We start from the raw sequence: 22,979 nt of genomic DNA, 5'->3' as shown, positions 1-22,979 counted from the left end.
ACAGAATATCTTTATGTAATCAACCTGCATCTGGATCAGGAGACACAATAGAGAGAGCCAGTGGACTGGAGTGCCATGACCTTGGGCAGGTGGTTATAGATCAGCCAACTAACCAGTAGCTTGAGTGGTAAGGAGAGGAGTGGCTGTTCTTTGAATTCTTTGCCATCTGTTCAGATATTTCTTTCTCACTTTAGGTATAGGCATAGCTTCCTCTTTCATTGATATAGTAAGTCAGGAAGTAGGTTTCTCAGTAGAGGTCAATTGCATTTTGCAGCAGGAATATGTCTCTGATACACATATACTGAGCTGTAGACAAGAGTTTGATAATTTTCCTATTAATTTCTTCAGAACATATTCCATTTAGGTATCCAAATCTATTCAGCCCTGCCCTTTTCACCTGCTCCAAAGATATTCCTAAAAAGAGCCTTGACCTCACATCCTCACCTTCTTATCCTTGCAGGCACTTATGGTGGAGGAAACCACTTTGTGTCTGATTTAAACTGAAGAGTTCTTCCTTTGCAGAGATTGGCAGCTATGAAGCCCAAGCACAGAAACAGAGCCAAGAGACAGTGGAACAGGATTGCTGTGGCCTATCTCAGAAAGTCTCCCGCCATGATGAAGATGCCTCTTAGTATGAGTTGCATGCCACATCTCAGGAAGAAGAATGGGCCATCGCTCCAGAAGCAAAAACTTAGTAAGCCTTTTGAGGCCCTGGAGAATATTGTTGGCCGCAGAATTTCTCATGGCTGGAAGGTAGCCAATGAGCCAGTCACCCATTGGAAAGCCATCATTCTAGATCAACTGCCAACATATCCCTCTCTCTATTTGTTGAAATATGATGGGATTGATTGTGTCTATGGCTTGGAGCTTCATAGTGATGAAAGGATTTTAAACCTGAAGATCCTGCCTAATAATGTGCCATTTCCTCAGGTGACAGACACTCATCTCTCAAACACCATAGTTGGCAGAGCAGTGAAACATACATTCATGGGCACAAATGGCTCTAAGAATGACTGGAACGGGATGGTCCTAGAAGAGGTGCCAATCATGAAGACCTGGTTTTATATTACCTACAAGAAAGATCCGGTCTTGTACATTTACCACCTCCTGGATGACTACCTGGAAGGCAACCTCCACATCATGCCAGGCTCTAAGGAAGAGTGGAGTGGCATGGTCCCAGATGAGGTGCAGACCATAACGACCTGTTTCTACATTGTCAACGAGAATGATCCGGTCCTGTACCTTTACCACCATCATGATGATTCCATTGAAGGCAACCTCCACATCACACCTGAATGTCCTCCAGTAGAGGTGACTTTGGAATTAGGCAGGGATTCCTTGGAGGGCAAAAGAGTGCAGTACAACAAAAAGATGGAACCCAAGAGAAAGGTAAAATTATTTGCCAAGTTCCCAACAAACCTTCTGTGTATTTCATCAAGTTTGATAATGACTTCCATATCTATGTCTATGATTTGGTGAAGATCTGTTAAAGTGAAATTCTCAAATTTTGAGGGGCAGACTTAATTCTCTCTGTGGGAATGTGTTTTCTCAGAGATACCTCAGGTCTTCTATGAATCCTGGTATCTTTTCCAATGGATTATTCTTTCTCAAAGAATAAAAATTTGTTAACATGTTGTGTTATTTGGTCAATGATGGATTGTGTTTGGTGGATGGGGCATCACAGAAACACATGCCTCAAAACAAAGCAGGATTTATGGTCTTTTCCCTTGGAGAGTAAAAGACTGGGGATGCGTGGTGTGGTAAAGGACAAGATGGCTGTCAAGGAAGCAGTGGAGAGGGGACAAAAATTTGTATGATCTCGGGGCGGTATGAAGCTTGAGGGAAAACCATGTCAAATGGAAAGATGTGACCGCTATCAGCGTGAGGTATTGGGACTTAAGAGGATAAAGAGTAGATTAATCAGGAAGGGACACAAATGTATACTCAAAATCATAGAAAATTAGGTTTCATTTGATGAATGGTTTAATCCGTACTGGCTGTAAGTCAAAGGATGTTTGATCTCCACTAGAGCATGTTGCTTAGTGAAAAGTGTCTCCGCTCAGTTGCTCTTCTCCAGTAAGTTGGACATCAAGCTACCTACTTAGTTTTGCCAGAATTCAGTCTGCCACCTACTTTGTCATGCCTGGATTCAGTATGCCTTGAACTCTCATAGGTCTTATCCATGCCATCCAACCCTTGTCAGTTCATTTAAATAATTGCCCTGCCATATCTGGAAAACAGTGTTTCCTTTCATTGATCATGTTCTGTAGTACTTGGGCTATAAAACTCATGAACACACTCACCCACAAACAGGTTAAACATGTACATATGATGCCCACTAGTGTGTGACATGCACACATATGATGAATGCACCCAACTCCATAATATCAGTAAAGTAGGGAATCCATGATGCTAGGTGGAGTCTGGCAAAGACCCCACACACCCATCAAACCGCCAAATACCAGTATGGTACTGATGTCTGACAACCATCCTGTAAGGAACCTGCCATCCTGTAACTGGGCTATTTTTGGTTCCTTCATCTTCACAAACTTGGAAAAATGTTAGAGTTGTCAAACTGGGAGTTAGTGGCCAGCATGTAGATCAGCTGTCCCAGGTCAGGTGATTTGGCTACAATTTGGGTGAGAAATTGTACCAGGGAATTCTGGTACACCCTCTCCTCTTCTTCTCCCTGTCCTCATCATCACTCTTGTGGGTGGGCCTGGAGCACAAAGAAGGTAAAATGGAATAAGCCTCCTCCTTAGTGGAAAACCTTGTCAATCCTTAATTTGACCTGACTCTCTGAGGGAATGCAGCACATTTTTTCCTACTAGGTCTCCTCATTCATTGGTTCACTCATTTTTCCAATGAATGATTGAATTCATCCATTCTTCCTTGTCTCTCTCTCTTCTTTCTTCCCTTCTTCCATTTCCCCCTTGATTGTAGAAATTTGAGCAGCAGGGCTGCATCCCCATGGGGCCGCCTTGTAAGGTTATGCTCCGAAATAACAACACAAAACTATTCATTTCAACACTGCCTGCCCCATTATTTTCAGCCTCTTAACCCATGTCTAATAATGTATGTTGCAGCACGAGGTGCGCTTAGAAGGAAAGATTTAGCATGTCTGACCTGGTGGCTGGCTGTATCGCCATCTGCCTCAGAGTGCAGAGCTACCATTTCTGCCCATGGGAGAGGTGCATGGCATCTCTAAGCTCAATTCCTATTCCTCCCAGCATTCTCTTATGTTTATTCCACCCACCTATGTTCTAACCTTTCAGGCCAAACAGTTTCTTTATTTAATTAACCAATGACCTATACTCCATCATTACTCCTATTTCTGTTTAAACAAGAACGGAATCTTTAACTTTAACATAGCAAAATTACATATAACAAAACAGTTATCAAGCAAGAATTACAGTTACCATATTTATATCTATTTTATCTTTTATCATAACAATGGAAAACTATAACTATCTATCTATTCTTCAACTCCATCAGAGACTCCAGAATAATACAGTATTACCTAAGCAAAAAAAAGTAAGCCATTTTCAAACTCTAGAAATGACAGAGACATCTCGCTGCCTGGACAGTCACCCAAAGTTCCTCTGCACCGTTGGTGTTTCCATCCTCATCCTACAGGCCCATAGTTTCAAGCAGACATTTCCATGAAGCAGGAAATTTCAAAGGCAGTCACTATCTGCTTGTCTTGAAGAATGTTTTGCTGACCCTTTCCTGAATCAGGAACACGAAAAGATCATCTCACCTTTAGGCAAGTTCAGTAGTCCTCTCTCTGAGTGTTTTCTGTGTACAGTTTATGCAACAATCCAGGCAAGAGCAGTTTCTTCCCCAAATGGCTATCAAACTCCATAAGGATCCTCTTTGATGCCCATCTTCTTCCTGAAGTACACATGTGCTGCCAAGAGTAGAGTGTCTCACTGTCATGAAAAACCCTAAGGTACTAAAACATTAAATAGCCTATTTTGTAGTCTAGAGAGATATGAATAATGCCTATCTAACTGAATATATATATCTATGTAGCTAGAAAATCTAACTAACATGACTACAAACTTGACTATTATTAATGATTATCCATTAATAACCTATATACATTATATTTTTAAATGAACTACACAATCACAATACCTTAATTAGATCAAAAATGCATATACATATAACAAAATTGACTAAAAACTCTATCAGTAAAGCAAAATCTATACTAATGCAAATATTCATATCTATATCACATCCCACTTTAAATGTAAAAGAACGTTTATAAGCCATATTTGAGAACGTGGGTGCAGTTTCTTCTCTCCAAAATGCTTCCTGCTGAATGGTGGCATCATTATTGATTTATCTCAGTTGGCAGTTGAGCGAAGCAATTTTTTAAAGGTGTTCACAGCAACATTTAAGTAGGGCGTGGTCCATCCTACCAATTAGGATAGAGGCATCCACAGACTATCACCCTCTGTGAAAACAAAATAGAAACTCCTTTCCAAAGCATCATGTCCTTAGATCCAAATTTCAAAGTCAAGGCATTTTCAAAATATCTATGTTGGATTATTTCAGCAGCTTTTATAAAGAAACATCTTTTAGCAGCTATTGCTACTGCCTCAAAATTCAAATGATTCAAAAAGAGCATAATAGCATACAATATCAAAATTCGCTGTGAATTTTCCATCTTTGTGCGCTTCAATTTAACCTCTATTTTGATTACTTTTCCTTTTTATTTTTTGCCTTTTGAGACAGGTTCTCTGTATCTTTGACCTGGAATAACTCTGTAAACCTGTCTGTCCTCGAAGTCTCAGAGATCTGCCTCTCTCTGCCTTTCAGGCATTGGGATTAAAGGTGTATGCTACTACACATTGAACTCACAAAGATCTGTTTGTCTCTGCCTTCAAGGCACTGGGATTAAAGGCGTGTGCTACCTCACCTTGAAGGTACAGAGGTCAACCTCCCTCTGCTTCCCATGTGTTGGGTTTACAGGTGTGTACTACCACACCCAACAACTCTCTTCCTTTTTTTAACTTTAAGAACTTCAAATTTTACCCTGCACATATTTTTAACACACTGTAAATCATTTAAAAATTTTCTTTGTCTTTGAATTTCTGTTTACTCTATGTCTCTCTCTGTTTTTCTGACCACATGAGTCTTTCATTTACCAAGCAATCTCAGTAGGACTAAAGCCGTGGCTTTGCTGGCCAGATGTAGCCCATTCCTTAGCTTTCTGCCATTCCAACCTTGTGGCTGAGGTACCGAACAGAGCCGCATTCAGTGCCACAAGTCTACAGTGTTTCAAGGTCCTTGCCATCAAAGAGGCTGCAACAGACAACACTCAAGCCCTCTTTCTGTAGCTGGCCCTCCTTCCTCAAACAGTCAGAGTTTGCCCAGGCAGGATGGCCCAGAAAGCCGGCATTTTAAAACAACACAGTTTTTTTTCCTGCTACTGCTGAAAACATACAAGCATTCAGTTGGCTTTTATCAACACCATTTAAATGTTTTGTGGCAGGACTTCTTAAGGGCTGCAGGGTTTTGCAGCTGAAGCTGAGTCAGCAAGCCTCTTTAAGATGAGAGCCCTTGCTTTCTTCTAGCAAGCAGAGCAGACCGAGAAATCGCTGCTACCAAGAAAACATGCTTTACCCTTTCCCAAGCTTTCTCAGGCTTTCAGTGGATTCAGTTGTCCACAAGGCTGCAAGCCATTCTGTAGTTATTTGAGCAGCGAGGCTGTGTCCCCAGCACCACGGCCGCATGAAGGTTATGCCTGAAATAAATACACCAAAACTGTATTCTTTTAAACACTGCTGGCCCATTAGATTCAGCATTTTAACCCATTTCTAATAATCAGTGTAGTATAACGAGGTGCACTTACCAGGAAACATTCAGCATGTCTGACATGGTGGCTGGCTGCATCGACAACTGACTCAGAGAGCAGAGCTATGGCATCTGCCGGGGAGAGGGGAGCATGGCTTCTCTGAGATCACTACCTCTTCCTCCCAGCATTCTATTTTGTTTACTCCACCTACCTATGTTCTAACCTATCAGCTGAAGCGGATTCTTTCTTTAATTAATAAATAAACTTCTTCTGTCACTTTATCCTTTCAACAGCTTGCCCATATAAATCTCCCATGTGTCTTCTGTTGTATAATCTTTCATTTGTAAAGAACTTGCACTCTCAGGGGAGGATTTTTCTGACATCTCTGTGGATGGAGATCATATGAGGAAGATCAGATGAGCAACCATGACAACTCTAATGCTGTAGAGTTAGGTGGACCAGAGATTGATGGCTGACATTCCTGTGCTATGCATCAGATGCCCCTGAACTCTGGCCCTGTTGACAGACAGGCAGACATCAAGTTGGTCACATATACTTAACTCATTCGGTTTCACAGATACTGTAAATGGAGTTTTAATTCTTCTCCTAAACTAATAAAAAAACCAAGATTAGGAGAAGAGAAGAGCCTGAAGTAAGGCCTCAAAATGGGTCAATTTGCAAAGGAAAGGTTACCTGCCTCCATGTATGCTGTCTCCCTTTCTTAGTCAAATCCATCCTTCCAGTGTCTAGCTAACAGCTAACCATAGGATTGAACCCAACTGCCTTTGATTTCTGAAATAAGTGCTGTCTCCTTAAGGTCTCATAACAGCACAGGAAGGTTTGTAAGACTGTCCCAGCAACAATTTAAAGCAATTCTAGGACACCAAAGATGCAGCAAATTTGGTTAATTGGTAATATAGATCGTTCTGATGGGACAAAATAATTTAGAATTGAAAAAAAAACAGATTGGTGTACTCACGATGAATTTACGTGATATGGCACAAACAGGCTTCTGGTTCTGAATACTTCATGCTCGGTGGGTTTTGGAGATTGTCGTGACCCTGAACCTAGCTGGAGGCTTTGGGGCCTTGAAAGGACAAGACTTAATATTTCAGGACATCCTTGTACTTGGTCCCCACTGTTTACTGATTTCCTTACAGAGAATGAGCAGCCATCTACTCCTGCTGCCATGCCTTCCCCACATGAACAGAGAGAAGACCCTATACACACAGGTCGCTTGTATCACATGTGAAGGCATAACTCACAAACAAACTCCCACAGCAGTTTAGAATTGTGATTAATAGAATGATTAGTTCTTGAAAGGGGAAAAACTTAGAGATCACAATCCCTTACCAAAGCCCTCTGCAGGATCAGAAAAGGAGCCTAGTAGCCGGAAGGGAAGCTCAAGCAAGAGATCAAGCTGAAGGTAGAAGTTGCTTTGTAAAAGAGAGAGAGACCACAACTCAATGGGCTGGTATCTCAGTGGCTATTCAGGAAACATCACAGAGAAAGGATCTGCTTCATGCATGAGAGTCACCGATGAGAGTCACCCTTTAAGAAAAAAACCCATCAAAACTCCCAATAACATCATCAGCATTCAACAACATGTCTATGATTTCTTTGCCTTGCCTTTGATTGTGCAGTAAATGATGCTGATAGTTAATCTGTGCAATTAATGCAAATTTCCTTGTAACTGACTAGACAGAATTGACAGGTTATCTTAAACACAGCAGGGAGTCACTCTACGATGGAACTGGTTCATCATCACCTGTGTGACAGTGACATAATTGAGATCTTTCCTTTGTCTATAAATCTCATTATGTTCAACATGATATGTTGTCATACAGATTTCTTAGGGTTTTGTCCCACTGGTGGTTTCTTTGGTATGCTTACATAATTTTTGCCAGATCCAGTAAGTTTTGCCATGCACTCTCAGCTCCACGTCATTGTGTTCCCCTTATGTTCCAGTCCAGGCATTTTAGACCTCTTGTAACTGTTGTAAGAGTATCTCATGTTCCACCTAAATGATTTAGGGTTTTATTTAGGCTGGGTTTTATCTTCCATCACTGATTTCATTGACTTTCCTTGGGCGTAATTCCTGGGACACTGAGCCTAACTCCTGGGGGATTCCTCCAGTTATTTCTCCTTTCTTAGATAGTTTACACTCTCACTATTACTGTGAGAGTGTTTCTGTAGCAAATATTCTTCTCAAGATGAGAAGAAACTTCAATATTACAATCCATTTGTTATTGTGATTTAAATACACACACAAAAACACACAAAAGTTAATGCACATACACTGATGATATCTCAATTTATGGGGCCATTCTGGGGATGTCAATATCGATATCTCTCGAGTGGTTCTCAGTAGGCTATAGGGTGACCCTCTCTAGGTACTGAAGCATGGGGGAGAAGTTGACTGCACTGTGACATGTCCCTAGGAACTATGTGTGCCTTGTCCCATAGTCAGACTGATGACTGACTATCTTGAAAACCACCATGGAACTTTTGTTTGGCAAACGATGGAGATCAAGTCAGGGTCAAAATCAGAAAACTAGATGGAGCTTCCAAGCTCCAGTGGAAGAGCAGATGGATGGAGAAAAAGAGCAAGGATGTCAGGAATATAAGGGCTTGGTCCACACTATGAGACACTGTGCCTGAACTACGGGGATTTCAACTAATCCAGTGACCTGGGAATGAAAGAACATGGGATCAAACTGGAAGCTCTGAATGTGGCTGACAATTGGGGCAGACGGAGAAGCCAAAGATAATGGCACTTGCAATTGTCTGCATATCATACACTGGCTTTTTGTGATCATAATTTTTGTGGATGCATACCTTGCTAAATCTGGATGGATGAAGGGTGGGCTTGGACTTCCCACAGCTCAAAGTACCCTGCCCTCTATTTGGACTGGTGTTTGAGTGGAGAGGTTTATTTGCGCAGCAAGAAGAATGTGGGAGGAGGAAGAGAAGTGGAAAGTTTGATAATTATTATTATGAAGTAATGGAAAAATCAATAGAAAATAACCAATGAGGACATTGGAGCTAGGAAAAAAACATTCATATGAGTTGTTGACTCAGACCAAAAATTATTTTACAGAAAAAAAAACACATAAAGGGGTTGAGTTACTTGGAAAATATGACTCAAGTAATTGGGAAGAAGATTGGGGTTTTTATTTTGGGTCTTCATGGGGCTGTATGAGCAGCATTTTAGGACCTGTATGCTGGATATTTCTGGGGGTTAGTAGGGAAGAAACCTGGCTAGGAGGAGTTTTATGACATAAGTAGAGCCTTGATGATGTCACAAAGCTTTGGTTGGGGGTGGCAACTCTGTTCCACATGAAGCACTGGTCTTCTGTGAAGGTGGGCTTACTATCTTCAAGGTGGCTGAGGAGGTCAGTTCAGCTCTTGGGCTCCACAACTGTTCAACCGAATTTCCAGAAGTTGGAATCTAGAGAGCCAAGATATTTTCTTTTGGTAAATATGTTTAGGAAGCAACTAGGACCTCTGTAGTCAAAGAAAGGTTTCTTTCAAATCTGCTCTGGGTCCAAAATTTATGTCGTTAACAGCTCCTATATTTGATAGCTGGGGGACGGTTAATGTCAGGTATTCTCCCAGCTCTATCTTTGCTAAAAATGTCCAATTCCTCAGTCCACTTAAATGGCAAATATCCTCTTTGTCCATATGTGTTTTAAAAGATAATTATTTCTAATAGGTGCTGTTGCACAGATTAATGTTTCTTTCTTTTGGCAGTTTGACTCACAGTACTCACTTCTCTAATGAAGATACAGAATATCTTTATGTAATCAACCTGGATCTGGATCAGGAGACACAATAGAGAGAGCCAGTGGACTGGAGTGCCATGACCTTGGGCAGGTGGTTATAGATCAGTAGCTTGAGTGGTAAGGAGAAGAGTGGCTGTTCTTTGAATTCTTTGCCATCTCTTCAGATATTTCTTTCTCACTTTAGGTATAGGCATAGCTTCGTCTCTCATTGATATAGTAAGTCAGGAAGTAGGTTTCTCAGTAGAGGTCAATTGCATTTTGCAGCAGGAATATGTCTCTGATACACATATACTGAGCTGTAGACAAGAGTTTGATAATTTTCTTATTAATTCTTAAGAACATATTCCATTTAGGTATCCAAATCTATTCAGCCCTGCCTTTTTCACCTGTTCCAAAGTTATTCCTAAAAAGAGCCTTGACCTCACATCCTCACCTTCTTATCCTTGCAGGCACTTATGGTGGAGGAAACCACTTTGTGTCTGATTTAAACTGAAGAGTTTTTCCTATGCAGAGATTGGCAGCTATGAAGCCCAAGCACAGAAACAGAGCCAAGAGACAGTGGAACAGGAGTGCTGTGGCCTATCTCAGAAAGTCTCCCGCCATGATGAAGATGCCTCTTAGTATGAGTTGCATGCCACATCTCCAGAAGAAGAATGGGCCATCGCTCCAGAAGCAAAAACTTAGTAAGCCTTTTGAGGCCCTGGAGAATATTGTTGGCCGCAGAATTTCTCATGGCTGGAAGGAAGCCAATGAACCAGTCACCCATTGGAAAGCCATCATTCTAGATCAACTGCCAACATATCCCTCTCTCTATTTGTTGAAATATGATGGGATTGATTGTGTCTATGGCTTGGAGCTTCATAGTGATGAAAGGATTTTAAACCTGAAGATCCTGCCTAATAATGTGCCATTTCCTCAGGTGACAGACACTCATCTCTCAAACACCATAGTTGGCAGAGCAGTGAAACATACATTCATGGGCACAAATGGCTCTAAGAATGACTGGAACGGGATGGTCCTAGAAGAGGTGCCAATCATGAAGACCTGGTTTTATATTACCTACAAGAAAGATCCGGTCTTGTACATTTACCACCTCCTGGATGACTACCTGGAAGGCAACCTCCACATCATGCCAGGCTCTAAGGAAGAGTGGAGTGGCGTGGTCCCAGATGAGGTGCAGACCATAACGACCTGTTTCTACATTGTCAACGAGAATGATCCGGTCCTCTACCTTTACCACCATCATGATGATTCCATTGAAGGCAACCTCCACATCACGCCTGAATGTCCTCCAGTAGAGGTGACTTTGGAATTAGGCAGGGATTCCTTGCAGGGCAAAAGAGTGCAGTACAACAAAAAAGATGGAACCCAAGAGATAGGTAAAATTATTTGCCAAGTTCCCAACAAACCTTCTGTGTATTTCATCAAGTTTGATAATGACTTCCATATCTATGTCTATGATTTGGTGAAGATCTGTTAAAGTGAAATTCTCAAATTTTGAGGGGCAGACTTAATTCTCTCTGTGGGAATATGTTTTTTCAGAGATACCTCAGGTCTTCTATGAATCCTGGTATCTTTTCCAATGGATTATTCTTTCTCAAAGAATAAAAATTTGTTAACATGTTGTGTTATTTGGTCAATGATGGATTGTGTTTGGTGGATGGGGCATCACAGAAATACATGCCTCCAAACAAAGCAGGATTTATGGTCTTTTCCCCTTGGAGAGTAAAGGACTGGGGATGCGTGGTGTGGTAAAGGACAAGATGGCTGTCAAGGAAGCAGTGGAGAAGGGACAAAAAGTTGTATGATCTCGGGGCCGTATGAAGCTTGAGGGAAAACCATGTCAAATGGAAAGATGTGACCGATATCAGCGTGAGGTATTGGGACTTAAGAGGATAAAGAGTAGATTAATCAGGAAGGGACACAAATGTATACTCAAATTCAGAGAAAAATAGGTTTCATTTGATGAATGGTTTAATTCGTACTGGCTGTAAGTCAAAGGATGTTTGATCTCCACTAGAGCATGTTGCTTAGTGAAAAGTGTCTCCGCTCAGTTTCTCTTCTCCAGCAATTTGGACATCAAGCTACCTACTTAGTTTTGCCAGAATTCTGTCTGCCACCTACTTTGTCATGCCTGGATTCGGTATGCCTTGAACTCTCATAGGTCTTATCCATGCCATCCAACCCTTGTCCGTTCATTTAAATAATTGTCCTGCCATATCTGGAAAACAGTGTTCCCTTTCATTGATCATGTTCTGTAGTACTTGGGCTATAAAACTCATGAACACACTCACCCACACACAGGATAAACATGTACATATGATGCCCACTAGTGTGTGACATGCACACATATGATGAATGCACCGAACTCCATAATATCAGTAAAGTAGGGAATCCATGATGCTAGGTGGAGTCTGGCAAAGACCCCACACACCCATCAAACCGCCAAATACCAGTATGGTACTGATGTCTGACTCCCATCCTGTAAGGAACCTGCCATCCTGTAACTGGGATATTTTTGGTTCCTTCATCTTCACAAACTTGGTTAAAATGTTAGAGTTGTCAAACTGGGATTTAGGGTCCAGCATGTAGATCAGCTGTCCCAGGTCTGGTGATTTGGCTACAATTTGGGTGAGAAATTGTACCAGGGAATTCTGGTACACCCTCTCCTCTTCTTCTCCCTGTCCTCATCATCACTCTTGTGGGTGGGCCTGGAGCACAAAGAAGGTAAAATGGAATAAGCCTACTCCTTAGTGGAAAACCTTGTCAACCTTAATTTGACCTGACACTCTGAGGGAATGCAGCACATTTTTTCCTACTAGGTCTCCTCATTCATTGGTTCACTCATTTTTCCAATGAATGATTAAATTCATCCATTTTTTCTTGTCTCTCTCTCTTCTTTCTTCCCTTCTTCCATTTCCCCCTTGATTGTAGAAATTTGAGCAGCAGGGCTGCATCCCCATGGGGCCGCCTTGTAAGGTTATGCTCCGAAATAACAACACAAAACTATTCATTTCAACACTGCCTGCCCCATTATTTTCAGCCTCTTAACCCATGTCTAATAATGTATGTTGCAGCACCAGGTGCGCTTAGAAGGAAAGATTTAGTATGTCTGACCTGGTGGCTGGCTGTATCGCCATCTGCCTCAGAGTGCAGAGCTACCATTTCTGCCCATGGGAGAGGTGCATGGCATCTCTAAGCTCAATTCCTATTCCTCCCAGCATTCTCTTATGTTTATTCCACCCACCTATGTTCTAACCTTTCAGGCCAAACAGTTTCTTTATTTAATTAACCAATGACCTATACTCCATCATTACTCCTATTTCTGTTTAAACAAGAACGGAATCTTTAACTTTAACATAGCAAAATTACATATAACAAAACAATTATCAAGCAAGAATTACAGTTACCATATTTATATCTATTTTATCTTTTATCATAACAATGGAAAACTATAACTATCTATCTATTCTTCAACTCCATTAGAGACTCCAGAATAATACAGTATTACCTAAGCAAACAAAAAGTAAGCCATTTTCAAACTCTAGAAATGACAGAGACATCTCGCTGCCTGGACAGTCACCCAAAGTTCCTCTGTACCGTTGGTGTTACCATCCTCAGCCTACAGGCCCATAGTTTCCAGCAGACATTTCCATGAAGCAGGAAATTTCAAAGGCAGTCACTATCTGCTTGTCTTGAAGAATGTTTTGCTGACCCTTTCCTGAATCAGGAACACGAAAAGATCATCTCACCTTTAGGCAAGTTCAGTAGTCCTCTCTCTGAGTGTTTTCTGTGTACAGTTTATGCAACAATCCAGGCAAGAGCAGTTTCTTCCCCAAATGGCTATCAAACTCCATAAGGATCCTCTGTGATGCCCATCTTCTTCCTGAAGTAGATATGTGCTGCCAAGAGTAGAGTGTCTCACTGTCATGAAAAACCCTAAGGTACTAAAACATTTAATACCCTGTTTTGTAGTCTAGAGAGATATGAATAATGCCTATCTGACAGAAATATATATATCTATGTAGCTAGAAAATCTAACTAACATGACTACAAACTTGACTATTATTAATGATTATCCATTAATAACCTATATACATTATATTTTTTAATGAACTACACAATCACAATACCTTAATTAAGATCAAAAATGCATATACATGTAACAAAATTGACCTAAAATCTCTATCAGTAAAGCAAAATCTATACTAATGCAAATATTCATATCTATATCACATCCCACTTTAAATGTAAAAGAACGCTCATAAGCCATATTTGAGAACGTGGTTGCAGTTTCTTCTCTCCAAAATGCTTCCTGCTGAATGGTGGCATCATTATTGATTTATCTCAGTTGGCAGTTGAGCGAAGCAATTTTTTAAAGGTGTTCACAGCAACCTTTAAGTAGGGCGTGGTCCATCCTACCATATTAGTATAGAGGCATCCACAGATTATCACCCTCTGTGAAAACAAAATAGAAACTCCTTTCCAAAGCATCATGTCCTTAGATCCAAATTTCAAAGTCAAGGCATTTTCAAAATATCTATGTTGGATTATTTCAGCAGCTTTTATAAAGAAACATCTTTTAGCAGCTATTGCTACTGCCTCAAAATTCAAATGATTCAAAAAGAGCATAATAGCATACAATATCAAAATTCGCTGTGAATTTTCCATCTTTGTGCGCTTCAATTTAACCTCTATTTTGATTACTTTTCCTTTTTATTTTTTGCCTTTTGAGACAGGTTCTCTGTATCTTTGACCTGGAATAACTCTGTAAACCTGTCTGTCCTCGAAGTCTCAGAGATCTGCCTCTCTCCGCCTTTCAGGCATTGGGATTAAAGGTGTATGCTACTACACATTGAACTCACAAAGATCTGTTTGTCTCTGCCTTCAAGGCACTGGGATTAAAGGCGTGTGCTACCTCACCTTGAAGGTACAGAGGTCAATCTCCCTCTGCCTCCCATGTGTTGGGTTTACAGGTGTGTACTACCACACCCAACAACTCTCTTCCTTTTATTAACTTTAAGAACTTCAAATTTTACCCTGCACATATTTTTAACACACTGTAAATCATTTAAAAATTTTCTTTGTCTTTGAATCTCTCTTTACTCTATTTCTCTCTCGGTTTTTCTGACCACATGAGTCTTTCATTTACCAAGCAATCTCAGTAGGACTAAAGCCGTGGCTTTGCTGGCCAGATGTAGCCCATTCCTTAGCTTTCTGCCATTCCAACCTTGTGGCTGAGGTACCGAACAGAGCCGCATTCAGTGCCACAAGTCTACAGTGTTTCAAGGTCCTTGCCATCAAAGAGGCTGCAACAGACAACACTCAAGCCCTCTTTCTGTAGTTGGCCCTCCTTCATCAAACAGTCAGTGTTTGCCCAGGCAGGATGGCCCAGAAACCCGGCATTTTAAAACAACACAGTTTGTTTTCCTGCTACTGCTGAAAACATACAAGCATTCAGGTGGCTTTTATCAACACCATTTAAATGTTTTGTGGCAGGACCTCTTAAGGGCTGCAGGGTTTTGCAGCTGAAGCTGAGTCAGCAAGCCTCTTTTAGATGAGAGCCCTTGCTTTCTTCTAGCAAGCAGAGCAGACCGAGAAATCGCTGCTACCAAGAAAACATGCTTTACTCTTTCCCAAGATTTCTCAGGCTTTCAGTGGATTCAGTTGTCCACAAGGCTGCAAGCCATTCTGTAGTTATTTGAGCAGTGAGGCTGTGTCCCCAGCACCACGGCCGCATGAAGGTTATGCCTGAAATAAATACACAAAAACTGTATTCTTTTAAACACTGCTGGCCCATTAGATTCAGCATTTTAACCCATTTCTAATAATCAGTGTAGTATAACGACGTGCAATTACCAGGAAAAATTCAGCATGTCTGAGATGGTGGCTGGCTGCATCGACAAATGCCTCAGAGAGCAGAGCTATGGCATCTGCCGGGGAGAGGGGAGCATGGCTTCTCTGAGCTCACTACCTCTTCCTCCCAGCATTCTATTTTGTTTACTCCACCTACCTATGTTATAACCTATCAGCTGAAGCGGATTCTTTCATTAATTAATCAATAAACTTCTTCTGTCACTTTATCCTTTCAACAGCTTGCCCATATAAATCTCCCATGTGTCTTCTGTTGTATAATCTTTCATTTGTAAAGAACTTGCACTCTCAGGGGAGGACTTTTCTGACATCTCTGTGGATGGAGATCATATGAGGAAGATCAGATGAGCAACCATGACAACTCTAATGCTGTAGAGTTAGGTGGACCAGAGATTGATGGCTGACATTCCTGTGCTATGCATCAGATGCCCCTGAACTCTGGCCCTGTTGACAGACAGGCAGACATCAAGTTGGTCACACATACTTAACTCATTCAGGTTCAGAGATACTGTAAATGGAGTTTTAATTCTTCTCCTAAACTAATAAAAAAACCAAGATTAGGAGAAGAGAAGAGCCTGCAGTAAGGCCTCAAAATGGGTCATTTTGCAAAGGAAAGGTTACCTGCCTCCATGTATGCTGTCTCCCTTTCTTAGTCAAATCCATCCTTCCAGTTTCAAGCTAACAGCTAACCATAGGATTGAACCCAACTGCCTTTGATTTCTGAAATAAGTGCTGTCTCCTTAAGGTCTCATAACAGCACAGGAAGGTTTGTAAGACTGTCCCAGCAACAATTTAAAGCAATTCTAGGACACCAAAGATGCAGCAAATTTGGTTAATTGGTAATATAGATCGTTCTGATGGGACAAAATAATTTAGAATTAAAAAAAAGACAGATTGGTGTACTCACGATGAATTTATGTGATATGGCACACACAGGCTTCTGGTTCTGAATACTTCATGCTCGGTGGGTTTTAGAGATTGTCGTGACCCTGAACCTAGCTGGAGGCTTTGGGGCCTTGAAAGGACAAGACTTAATATTTCAGGACATCCTTGTACTTGGTGCTCACTGTTTACTGATTTCCTTACAGAGAATGAGCAGCCATCTACTCCTGCTGCCATGCCTTCCCCACATGAACAGAGAGAAGACCCTATACACACAGGTCGCTTGTATCACATGTGAAGGCATAAGTCACAAACAAACTCCCAGCGCAGTTTAGAATTGTGATTAATAGAATGATTAGTTCTTGAAAGGGGAAAAACTTAGAGATCACAATCCCAACAAAAGCCCTCTGCAGCATCAGAAAAGGAGCCTAGTAGCCGGAAGGGAAGCTCAAGCAAGAGATCAAGCTGAAGGTAGAAGTTGCTTTGTAAAAGAGAGAGAGACCACAACTCAATGGGCTGGTATCTCAGTGGCTATTCAGGAAACATCACAGAGAAAAGATCTGCTTCATGCATGAGAGTCACCGATGAGAGTCACCCTTTAAGAAAAAAACCCATCAAAACTCCCAATAACATCATCAGCATTCAACAACATGTCTATGATTTCTTTGCCTTGCCTTTGATTGTGCAGTAAATGATGCTGATAGTTAATCTGTGCAATTAATGCAAATTTCCTTGTAACTGACTAGACAGAATTGACAGGTTATCTTAAACACAGCAGGGAGTCACTCTACGATGGAACTGGTTCATCATCACCTGTGTGACAGTGACATAATTGAGATCTTTCCTTTGTCTATAAATCTCATTATGTTCAACATGATATGTTGTCATACAGATTTCTTAGGGTTTTGTCCCACTGGTGGTTTCTTTGGTATGCTTACATAATTTTTGCCAGATCCAGTAAGTTTTGCCATGCACTCTCAGCTCCACGTCATTGTGTTCCCCTTATGTTCCAGTCCAGGCATTTTAGACCTCTTGTAACTGTTGTAAGAGTATCTCATGTTCCACCTAAATGATTTAGGGTTTTATTTAGGCTGGGTTTTATCTTCCATCACTGATTTCATTGACTTTCCTTGGGCGTAATTCCTGGGACACTGAGCCTAACTCCTGGGGGATTCCTCCAGTTATTTCTCCTTTCTTAGATAGTTTACACTCTCACTATTACTGTGAGAGTGTTTCTGTAGCAAATATTCTTCTCAAGATGAGAAGAAACTTCAATATTACAATCCATTTGTTATTGTGATTTAAATACACAGACACAAACACACACAAGTTAATGCACATACACTGATGATATCTCAATTTATGGGGCCATTCTGGGGAAGTCAAGAACGATATCTCTCGAGTGGTTCTCAGAAGGCCATAGGGTGACCCTCTCTAGGTACTTAAGCAGGGAGGAGAAGTTGACCGCACTGTGACATGTCCCTAGGAACTATGTGTGCCTTGTCCCATAGTCAGACTGATGACTGACTATCTTGAAAACCACCATGGAACTTTTGTTTGGCAAATGATGGAGATCAAGTCAGGGTCAAAATCAGAAAACTAGATGGAGCTTCCAAGCTCCAGTGGAAGAGCAGATGGATGGAGAAAAAGAGCAAGGATGTCAGGAATATAAGGGCTTGGTTCACACTATGAGACACTGTGCCTGAACTAAGGGGATTTCAACTAATCCAGTGACCTGGGAATGAAAGAACATGGGATCAAACTGGAAGCTCTGAATGTGGCTGACAATTGGGGCAGACGGAGAAGCCAAGGATAAAAGCACTTGCAATTGTGTCCATATCCTACACTGGCTTTTTGTGATCATATTTTTTTGTGGATGCATACCTTGCTAAATCTGGATGGATGAAGGGTGGCTTGGACTTCCCACAGCTCAAAGTACCCTGCCCTCTATTTGGACTGGTGTTTGAGTGGAGAGGTTTATTTGCAGAGCAAGAAGAATGTGGGAGGAGGAAGAGAAGTGGAAAGTTTGATAATTAATATTATGAAGTAATGGAAAAATCAATAGAAAATAACCAATGAGGACATTGGAGCTAGAAAAAAAAAAAACATTCATGTGAGTTGTTGACGCAGAACAAAAATTATTTTACAGAAAAAAAAAACATATAAAGGGGTTGATATGCTTGGAAAATATGACTCAAGTAATTGAAAAGAAGATTGGGGTTTTTATTTTGGGTCTTCATGGGGCTGTATGAACAGCATTTTAGGACCTGTATGCTGGATATTTCTGGGGGTTAGTAGGGAAGAAACCTGGCTAGGAGGAGTTTTATGACATAAGTAGAGCCTTGATGATGTCACAAAGCTTTGGTTGGGGGTGGCAACTCTGTTCCACATGAAGCACTGGTCTTCTGTGAAGGTGGGCTTACTATCTTCACGGTGGCTGAGGAGGTCAGTTCAGCTCTTGGGCTCCACAACTGTTCAACCGAATTTCCAGAAGTAGGAATCTAGAGAGCCAAGATATTTTCTTTTGGTAAATATGTTTAGGAAGCAACTAGGACCTCTGTAGTCAAAGAAAGGTTTCTTTCAAATCTGCTCTGGGTCCAAAATTTATGTCGTTAACAGCTCCTATATTTGATAGCTGGGGGACGGTTAATGTCAGGTATTCTCCCCACTCTATCTTTGCTAAAAATGTCCAATTCCTCAGTCCACTTAAATGGGAAAGATCCTCTTTGTCCATATGTGTTTTAAAAGATAATTATTTCTAATAGGTGCTGTTGCACAGATTAATGTTTCTTTCTTTTGGCAGTTTGACTCACAGTACTCACTTCTCTAATGATGATACAGAATATCTTTATGTAATCAACCTGGATCTGGATCAGGAGACACAATAGAGAGAGCCAGTGGACTGGAGTGCCATTACCTTGGGCAGGTGGTTATAGATCAGCCAACTAACCAGTAGCTTGAGTGGTAAGGAGAGGAGTGGCTGTTCTTTGAATTCTTTGCCATCTCTTCAGATATTTCTTTCTCACTTTAGGTATAGGCATAGCTTCCTCTCTCATTGATATAGTAAGTCAGGAAGTAGGTTTCTCAGTAGAGGTCAATTGCATTTTGCAGCAGGAATATGTCTCTGATACACATATACTAAGCTGTAGACAAGAGTTTGATAATTTTCCTATTAATTTCTTAAGAACATATTACATTTAGGTATCCAAATCTATTCAGCCCTGACTTTTTCACCTGCTCCAAAGTTATTCCTAAAAAGAGCCTTGACCTCACATCCTCACCTTCTTATCCTTGCAGGCACTTATGGTGGAGGAAACCACTTTGTGTCTGATTTAAACTGAAGAGTTCTTCCTATGCAGAGGTTGGCAGCTATGAAGCCCAAGCACAGAAACAGAGCCAAGAGACAGTGGAACAGGAGTGCTGTGGCCTATCTCAGAAAGTCTCCCGCCATGATGAAGATGCCTCTTAGTATGAGTTGCATGCCACCTCTCCAGAAGAAGAATGGGCCATCGCTCCAGAAGCAAAAACTTAGTAAGCCTTTTGAGGCCCTGGAGAATATTGTTGGCCGCAGAATTTCTCATGGCTGGAAGGAAGCCAATGAACCAGTCACCCATTGGAAAGCCATCATTCTAGATCAACTGCCAACATATCCCTCTCTCTATTTGTTGAAATATGATGGGATTGATTGTGTCTATGGCTTGGAGCTTCATAGTGATGAAAGGATTTTAAACCTGAAGATCCTGCCTAATAATGTGCCATTTCCTCAGGTGACAGACACTCATCTCTCAAACACCATAGTTGGCAGAGCAGTGAAACATACATTCATGGGCACAAATGGCTCTAAGAATGACTGGAACGGGATGGTCCTAGAAGAGGTGCCAATCATGAAGACCTGGTTTTATATTACCTACAAGAAAGATCCGGTCTTGTACATTTACCACCTCCTGGATGACTACCTGGAAGGCAACCTCCACATCATGCCAGGCTCTAAGGAAGAGTGGAGTGGCGTGGTCCCAGATGAGGTGCAGACCATAACGACCTGTTTCTACATTGTCAACGAGAATGATCCGGTCCTCTACCTTTACCACCATCATGATGATTCCATTGAAGGCAACCTCCACATCACGCCTGAATGTCCTCCAGTAGAGGTGACTTTGGAATTAGGCAGGGATTCCTTGCAGGGCAAAAGAGTGCAGTACAACAAAAAAGATGGAACCCAAGAGATAGGTAAAATTATTTGCCAAGTTCCCAACAAACCTTCTGTGTATTTCATCAAGTTTGATAATGACTTCCATATCTATGTCTATGATTTGGTGAAGATCTGTTAAAGTGAAATTCTCAAATTTTGAGGGGCAGACTTAATGCTCTCTTTGGGAATGTGTTTTTTCAGAGATACCTCAGGTCTTCTATGAATCCTGGTATCTTTTCCAATGGATTATTCTTTCTCAAAGAATAAAAATTTGTTAACATGTTGTGTTATTTGGTCAATGATGGATTGTGTTTGGTGGATGGGGCATCACAGAAATACATGCCTCAAAACAAAGCAGGATTTATGGTCTTTTCCCCTTGGAGAGTAAAGGACTGGGGATGCGTGGTGTGGTAAAGGACAAGATGGCTGTCAAGGAAGCAGTGGAGAGGGGACAAAAAGTTGTATGATCTCGGGGCGGTATGAAGCTTGAGGGAAAACCATGTCAAAAGGAAAGATGTGACCGCTATCAGCGTGAGGTATTGGGACTTAAGAGGATAAAGAGTAGATTAATCAGGAAGGGACACAAATGTATACTCAAAATCAGAGAAAATTAGGTTTCATTTGATGAAAGGGTTAATTCGTACTGGCTGTAAGTCAAAGGATGTTTGATCTCCACTAGAGCATGTTGCTTAGTGAAAAGTGTCTCCGCTCAGTTGCTCTTCTCCAGTAAGTTGGACATCAAGCTACCTACTTAGTTTTGCCAGAATTCTGTCTGCCACCTACTTTGTCATGCCTGGATTCGGTATGCCTTGAACTCTCATAGGTCTTATCCATGCCATCCAACCCTTGTCAGTTCATTTAAATAATTGCCCTGCCATATCTGGAAAACAGTGTTCCCTTTCATTGATCATGTTATGTAGTACTTGGGCTATAAAACTCATGAACACACTCACCCACACACAGGATAAACATGTACATATGATGCCCACTAGTGTGTGACATGCACACATATGATGAATGCACCGAACTCCATAATATCAGTAAAGTAGGGAATCCATGATGCTAGGTGGAGTCTGGCAAAGACCCCACACACCCATCAAACCGCCAAATACCAGTATGGTACTGATGTCTGACTCCCATCTTGTAAGGAACCGGCTTTGCCCTATGTACATAACACTCATCCGATCCCATACGGGTCTGCCAGGTCCTCTAGCACAAGGTAATGCAGAAATTGATCAATTATTGATTGGTAGTGTGCTTCAAGCCTCTGAATTTCATAAAAAACATCATGTTAATAGCAAAGTTTTGAAGAAAGAGTTTTCTATTACATGGCAACAAGCTAAGGAGATTGTGAAGAAATGCCCTACCTGCTGTTTCTATAACCAAACGCCACTGCCAGCAGGAGTTAATCCAAAGGGCACTCATAGAAATGAAATCTGGCAGATGGATGTGTTCCACTTTGCAGAATTTGGCAAATTGAAGTATGTTCATCACACCATCGACACTTATTCAGGCTTTCAGTGGGCAACTGCTTTAAGTTCAGAAAAAGCTGATTCAGTAATCACTCATTTATTAGAAGTCATGGCTATCATGGGTATACCTACACAAATAAAGACAGATAATGGTCCTGCTTATGTCTCTAGGAAGATGAAACGGTTTTTTGATCATTACAATATCAAGCATGTTACAGGTATACCATACAATCCTACAGGTCAAGCAGTCATAGAAAGATCAAATCGAACTATAAAGGATATATTGAACAAACAGAAAGGAGTGGAAAACACCCCTAGAAATAGGTTACATAATGCTTTGTTAACCTTGAATTTTCTCAACGCTAACGAGAAGGGAACGACGGCTGCGAAAGACATTGGATAATGGAAAAGTCTGCTGAACTAAATCAACCAGTTTATTTCAAGGATGTACTGACCTCACAATGGAAGCCAGGAGATGTGCTGCGTTGGGGAAGGGGTTTTGCTCTTATCTCCACAGGTGAGGAAAAATTATGGATACCGTCAAAATTAATAAAGGTTCAGTTTGAGGAAGGGAAGTCACTTGGAAAAGATAAATATCAATTCATTCACAAGGATGACCGACGTACAGATGGTAAGGATTACTAATAGGATGGGGGCAGGGTTCTTTTCTTATCTCCACAGGAAAATATTCATCTCCAAAGAATTTGAGGGACCCTGAATATTTAATTACTGATGGATGGAAAATAGTTACGACCCATTAAACATCAACAATAAAATTCTATACATATCGTAAGTATTGATTTTATATATATATATATATTTATATGTTTTATTGAACATTTCTTTATAAATGTGTAGAGCTGGTTTTGGAGTTGGACTATGGCTCAGTCCTTCTTCAATTCCAAGCCTGTTGATAAGAGGTATTTCAAAGTTTCTGTCTCAGGTCAGGAGCCATGAAATGGGACAGAATA

Source organism: Microtus pennsylvanicus, chromosome Y (genome assembly GCF_037038515.1).
Source record: "Microtus pennsylvanicus isolate mMicPen1 chromosome Y, mMicPen1.hap1, whole genome shotgun sequence".
NCBI lineage: Eukaryota > Metazoa > Chordata > Mammalia > Rodentia > Cricetidae > Microtus > Microtus pennsylvanicus.
Note: the sequence above shows the minus strand (reverse complement) of the source record.